The following is a 6,617-nucleotide window of genomic DNA, read 5'->3' as shown; positions in this document are numbered from 1 at the left end:
ACAGGGCATTTGGATGGAAGACAGGAACCTGTTCACCGAAACAGGTGAGGAACAAAGATGGAAATCATTATAGACTGAAAAGTGAATAAAATGCCTGATGAATAGTGTGCCTCTAATCTTTGCTGCTTTCTGTGTTTTAATACAGTCTAAGACAGAGAGGGCAAATGTGCTACTGCTTGGAACAGCTGGAAAGGCAGAGTCTCTGAGATGCTGCAGTTGCTAAGGGTCACTTATTAGGCTCCTTAAAGCTAAATTTGTGCATAGCATCTACTTTTGTGTAACATTTTTATCAAACAAGCCTTGGTTTTATTTTAAGATCTGTTTATAGTAGTTTCTTGTGGCAGCATGTTTATGCTTTGTGCAGTTGTCTCAGACAACATTGTGGTTTGTTTTTTTTTTTAAATGACAAGTGTTATATTGACTTGAATATCTGGATTGCATTCAATGCATATTTTCCATTACTGAAAAGATAAAAGCTATTCTCAAATTAAAAAGAACTGCTGCTGTATTGTCACATGCCTATGTTATAAAGTATTTGGGAGTGGGACATTTTTCTGCACCCCAGGGTACAGAGTGGCAGTTGAAGGATTTGATCTTTTCAGATGAAGGCAGAACTTAAGAGTTCTTTCCATATCTGCTGTTCCTGTGATTTTGGAGAGTGAGTTTTGTAGGGCTGTGGATGCAACTACTTGGCACTAGGGGACATAAGGGATATTCTACTATGAGATGTTTTAGGTGAACAGAGAGGCTGAGAATTGCCTGGCCAGGATGTTGTAGATTCCAGTTAGGTGCAGGGTGAGGCAATGCTGCTCACTGTTGCAGTAAGCTATCAAAAAAATGACAGATAACACAGGTAGAGAGACGCCAGCCAACCCAGCCAGAGTGTGAAGCGGAGCAGGCAGCTGGAAGATTGCCAAAATATTTCATAGCTGAATCAATCGCACAACCATTATAATGCCACGACTTAGTGATAAATTTACTGGTGAGTTTAACAGGTGTGAAAATACCAAAGTACTTTGTCCGTTCTTTGATGCTGCGTATTTATGTCACAGGCATGGAGATTTATTTGGTAGCCATTTATTTTATGATGAAGTGTCCCCAAGACTGGTGTAGGTAGAGGTTTCTGTCATTCCCAGCATCTGGCCTGTGGGGAGCTGGGCAGATTAAGAAGACCCAGGGTTCAGAGTCGCTCTTTGTCAACTTGAAACAGACACAGACCTCCAGCTGAGAACATTGACTCAATGCCTGTCTTTTCTATGTTGAGATACTGGACTGCCCTGCTCAAGCATTTGTTCTAGTAGCTGCTTGTAGACTGACAGATGTCTAGTTATCTGTAGACTCACAGAAGAGTATAATGAGGCCTTGGACCTCAGTGTAAGATAGACAGAAGTGTGGGATACAACTTCCCTGTAATCAGTTCATGGTTTAAGGCAAGGAACGCAACAGGGGCATCTTGTTTGGATGAGTATAAAGGAGTAGTGAGTACAAAACATAAATGCATAAAGTCAGGTAATTTGCAATGAAGCATGGAATAGCAAGAAAGGACTTCAAAATGCAAGAGTTGTCCTAGGATAGGACTGCATCAACTTCTGTTTTACTATCATCAGAAAACTCATTCTGAATCCTTATAAACCAGTTCCCATAGTGAAAGTAGGCTAAAAAGATAGATGATTCGAGATAATAATTTAAAAAAAGAACATTTTTGGACTCAAGGCCAAAGTTAATTAAGTTAACTAACAAGGACATTCACATTTGAAAGATTCAGGACCTAGCAATTTGTCAGAAGTTCAGCTTTTCTTAAAAACATAATTTTGTTGCTTTTGGAAAAGAACTTTAAAATTAACTTTAAGGGCACAAGAATTGGAAGACAAATAAAAGGGTATCCTTTTATTAAGTCCATTATGTTTTTAACTTTAAAGCTAGTCTCATGCTATTATGGAGTCTGCCACAGTTTACTGGAGACCTTAAAATAACAGGTATAATAAATGTCCTTGAGCGTTGTCTGAGAGCCTGACTCCATCTGACAAAAAACCATGCTACAAGAACAGTAATTTCTACTGGTCTCAATTTCTATTTTTAGGTGGCAAGTAATTGGTGAAAGCTACCACATTTTCAATTTTTTAAAAAATTATTTTTCCTTCTAATGAATCAAACAGTTGGAAGAATTTCAGCCATATCCTATTTGGAGGCGATGACGATTGCCTACACTGATAATACATTTGCTTTGTGTATCTGTGGGAGCCAAAGATTACTGTCTTCTCATTCATATGATCAGTTGGGACATTATCTTCTGAATAATCCAAGCTGTAGAGTAAGAAGTACTTCTGCAGCAGCTTAAATGAAGATATTGTCAAATTAGTCTCCAAAGCATCAACTTAGCCCTGAGAAAAGCTCCAAATTAAGACTCCTTTTGTAAGGAGATTTGTATGGTTGGGTCTCCTTAGGTAATGATGATATGCTAATCTAATGTAATCTACTAAAGCCTACACAGTTCTTGTATTTAAGCTATAGGCCAGGCAGGAGGACCTTTCATGAAATAAGAGCACTAGCATGGCCCTAGATACAGATGAGAGTCTTAAAAAATAAAAGCTTTGCTTACCTTAGGATTTTCAAAGGAGAAACCATTTATAACATAAGTAGAAATAAGGCCATAAACTGGCAAATTTAGCTCTGTTCTCCCATAGAAATAAAACTAGTGTGCTATGGCAGGCTTAATGCTTTTAAGTGTATACCCATTTCTCTGCAGAGCTACGAGGGCTCTGTGTATAGCAGCAGGAGGAGCTGTTGAATGTGAAGCCTGACCAAGTCATGAGACATGTTCATGATTCATAGATCTACAGGCCATCTTCTTCACTGAGAGGAAATCACTGCTGCTAGTTCTAGCAACCGTGGGATGTTTCTGTCAGTGGAGAGGTGGGATTCCTCCCTGCAGAGATCTTATGCTAATTTTGCTGCCTGTTGTGTCAAGTTTTCAAGACTTGTAACCAAGTAGTCACCTGGCTGGTAGTTTTAGAATCAGGTTTTAATATCCCAGCTTCATTGTCTGCTTGTTTTTACATATGACTTTAGGAACGTGTTGTATTGGGACTGGCTGAGATGGAGTTAATTTTCCCCATAGCAGGCCCCATAGTGCTGTGCTTTGTATTGGTAGCTAGAAGGGTGTTGATAACACACCAGTGTTTTGGCTACTGCTGGGCAGTGCTTCCACAGCATCAAGGCTCTCTCTTCAATATTTCCCCCTCACCAGTAGGCTGGAGGTAGGCAAGATCTTGGGAGGGGACATAGCCAGGACAGCTGACACAAACTGACCAAAGGGATATTCCACATCATATGATGTCTGCTCAGCAGTAAACGCTAAGAGAAAGGAGGAGGAGAGGGGGGCATTCGTTATTACGACGTTTGTCTTCCGGACCAACTGCTACGCGTACTGAAGCCCTACTTCCCGGGAAGTGGCTGGGCATCACCTGCTGATGGAAAGTAGAGAATAAGTCTTCTGTTTACCTTTGCTTCCATGGGCTGCCTTTGCTTTTGCTTTATTAAACTCTCTTTATCTTGACCCACAAGGTTTTTTGCATCTTATTTTCTCCCCGCCGTGTCCTGCTGAGGAGGGGTGTGATAGAGCGGCTTGGTGGGCACCTGGTGTCCAGCCAAGGTCAACCCACCACACGTGTGAAGTGTTGTATCAGAGCAGATCAGTGGTTTAGCACCGTTTCTGACAATGATCAATGCTGGATGCTTTGTGGACACTAAAAACTGCCCAGGATGAGCTTATTATCCTAAAGCATGAAGTCTCGGAACACTGAGACACTTAATCCAAACTACTAGCATTGCAGATGTTTTTCTTATGCTCCTAGGATATGTCTTTAAGCCTTTTTTTAGAATTATATTAAGCTCTTTGCCTTCATCATATTCCAAGCAGAAAACTAAACAAGTAAATTAGAGTGTACTTTCTAAGTTTCTTCTTTTATCTGATGAATTTGACCAAACAAAAAGTCCCAGAGCTTTTTCATTCAGGGGCTTACAGATACATGATACAAATGACTGATGAAACTTTTCTGTAGTACATGTGTTATGTACTCATTGCTAAGTTGTAGCTTATAGGTTGGGGGTTTTGGGGGGGGTTGTTTGTTTGTGTGTGGGGTTTTTTTGTTTGGTTTGTTTTGTTGTTTTTTTTTTTTCCCAGAAAGAACAGTTCAGTTTTCACATATCTTTCTTGGGGCGTAACCAAACCCCTGTTTTTAATAATTGTTGTGCTTTTCCAGACTTTTTTGCTTTTTGTTACTTTTGAAATGTTCTGAACAAAACTAAATGCAAGATACACAAGGATTATGAAATAACATAATATTCTGTCTTCTCTGCAGCTTAACAATCTCCTGAATGGTGCTAGAGGCAGAACAAAAGGCAGGAGTCTGCACTTATTTTGAAATCGTTCCTCCAGGAGGTAACAACTTTTTAAAAACCCATTTGTGGCTGAGTTGTCTTCCACAGTTCTTTGCAGTATGTTTCTTCATACTTCACTTTTAAATTTAATCTGTTATTATGCTGCTCGGTTGCTTTTGTACTGAATCCTCTAGATAGTCTCCTGTAGTCTTCTTGTGTCTTAATAAAAGCATTAATCATCTCTGTTTCAAGAATCAAAAGTCTGATTGTTTCTGAGATGTGTAAAGGTGGGATGGAAAGTGAGTATCCTCTCCTAATGGAAAGTAAGTTCTCTGACTCCTGTAACATCATTTTCCTTATATCCTCTTGGTAGCCACTGAACCCTCTGTACTCTGAATACTTGCACGGAAAATAGTGCGCTGCTGGGGCACTGTGTCCTGACTGGCCTCCTGAAGATCTCACGCATGAATAAAATAATCAGGGATTTATGTTTCTGCCATGATTCTTTGCTAGTATCTCTTCCTGTAAAGGAAAATCCAGTGGATAATGAGTAGCTGGAAGCATTGTTCTTTGAGCCGTATATTCAGTGTATGATCCCGGCAGTCTCCTGAACTCTGGCGATTTGCTTGAAGGGAGAGGGGAGTCTATCTGATCTCTTAATGGGACAGCTTAGAAGACTGCAATGAAAAATCTCTCAATGAAAAATACAATGGCATTTTGCTCCCTCTTCAGGTCCTTTCTGGGAAACAAGTGAATAATCCCTCATTTAATTAAGCAGTTAAAAAAAAACAGTGAATGCCTATGTGCTGTTTTTGCTTCTGTAATCCGCACTTGGCTGCAGCTCCTTAAGATATTCATTGAACCAATATTAGCTATGTTCCTGAATTTTGGGTAGCAGCAATATTAATCTGTCAGCACACAGAAAATAGCAATTTAAGCTTATTCTTTGCATTCTGCTTGCAAAGCCAGTTGCTAATCCATCAGATGGTTTTCCACTAAAGTTTCCTTTGCTGCTTTCTTATTTTCAAAAGGCTTTACAAAAATGATTTAAGATGTTTAAATATATTGCATTTGGGTACTTTTTTGTTTGGTTGGTTTTTGTTCACATTTTTCAGGAATCCTAAACAGCTCAGTAAGCACAACACAGCAGCAGAGCTGTTCTGTCCCTATCTTTTGCTCTTAACTATTTTTATAACCAACAAGTTAATGCCCGCTATTAATCCTTAGCTACTATATTGACCACTTGCAGCCATCTAGAGCTAACACCTAATAACAGATTACATGTTTTCTGTAGCTCACCTGCTTCATTCTAAAGCTCCTTCAAAGCCCTGCAGGGATTGCTAAATCCCATTCTCCCTGTACCAGTCTTCGCTGCAGTTTAAATACAGACTCTATGGCCTTTCCAGTTCTCTTAAACATTCCTGTCTTAGACAATGAGTAAAAAAGGAAAGAGAAGAGTCTGAAATACAAGCCACAATAAGTCTGACGTAGGAATGTAGGCTTGGAGAGGCCATGGTCAACCTTAGAGCATGGAGGCTTTGGGAATGTGCTGTGCACAGACAAAGAGACTCCACAGCTCATGAGCATCATGTTTGTCCCTGCGTGTGCATGGTAGTGCTGACATTATTGGCATTTGACTCTCTGCAGAGTAGCAGAGGGTCCTTTTGACCTGGAAGCTTCGTGCTTGTGAGGGCCTGCAAAGGGCCTTATTGGGTCAGTAACTATGATCCCCAGCTGTTGCTGGCAACCATGTCATAGCTCCTTTCATAAACTGGTCAGGTCCATTCTGAAGCAGCTTGTTTTCTGATCCTCTCTTATCTGTTGAAGAGCTATTCCTGAACCTCCCTGCTGTGACCATTAAAAATCATCTTGTGATTCCCAGCCTAAGTTTATTCCCAGTCAGACTGTAACGCTCATTTGTGAATCCATTTGGCCTTTAACAAACCAGCTCTTTCCGTAACCATTGTTTATCCCACTAATGCGTTTCTCAAGAAAAGTTGTGTTTTCACAGCCTCTAGACCAAGACAAGCTGTTCTAGTCTTCTCAGATAGGCTGCACATGTCCTGAGCTACCCTAGCTGCTTTTCTCTTTACTATTTGAATTTATTGTGGTTCTCCAGGAAAGGACAGACAGTTTGTACTGAAGTACTTTTAATTTGTTACTCTATTTTTAAAGGACCAAGGAATGTGTCAGTTAAAGAAATAAAAAGCATTGAAACTATAGAATTTGTGTCTCTT

This window comes from Pygoscelis adeliae, unplaced genomic scaffold (assembly GCF_000699105.1).
Source record: "Pygoscelis adeliae isolate BGI_AS28 unplaced genomic scaffold, ASM69910v1 Scaffold226, whole genome shotgun sequence".
Classification (NCBI taxonomy): domain Eukaryota; kingdom Metazoa; phylum Chordata; class Aves; order Sphenisciformes; family Spheniscidae; genus Pygoscelis; species Pygoscelis adeliae.
The sequence above is the reverse complement of the archived record's forward strand: the minus strand, read 5'-3'. Positions refer to the sequence as shown.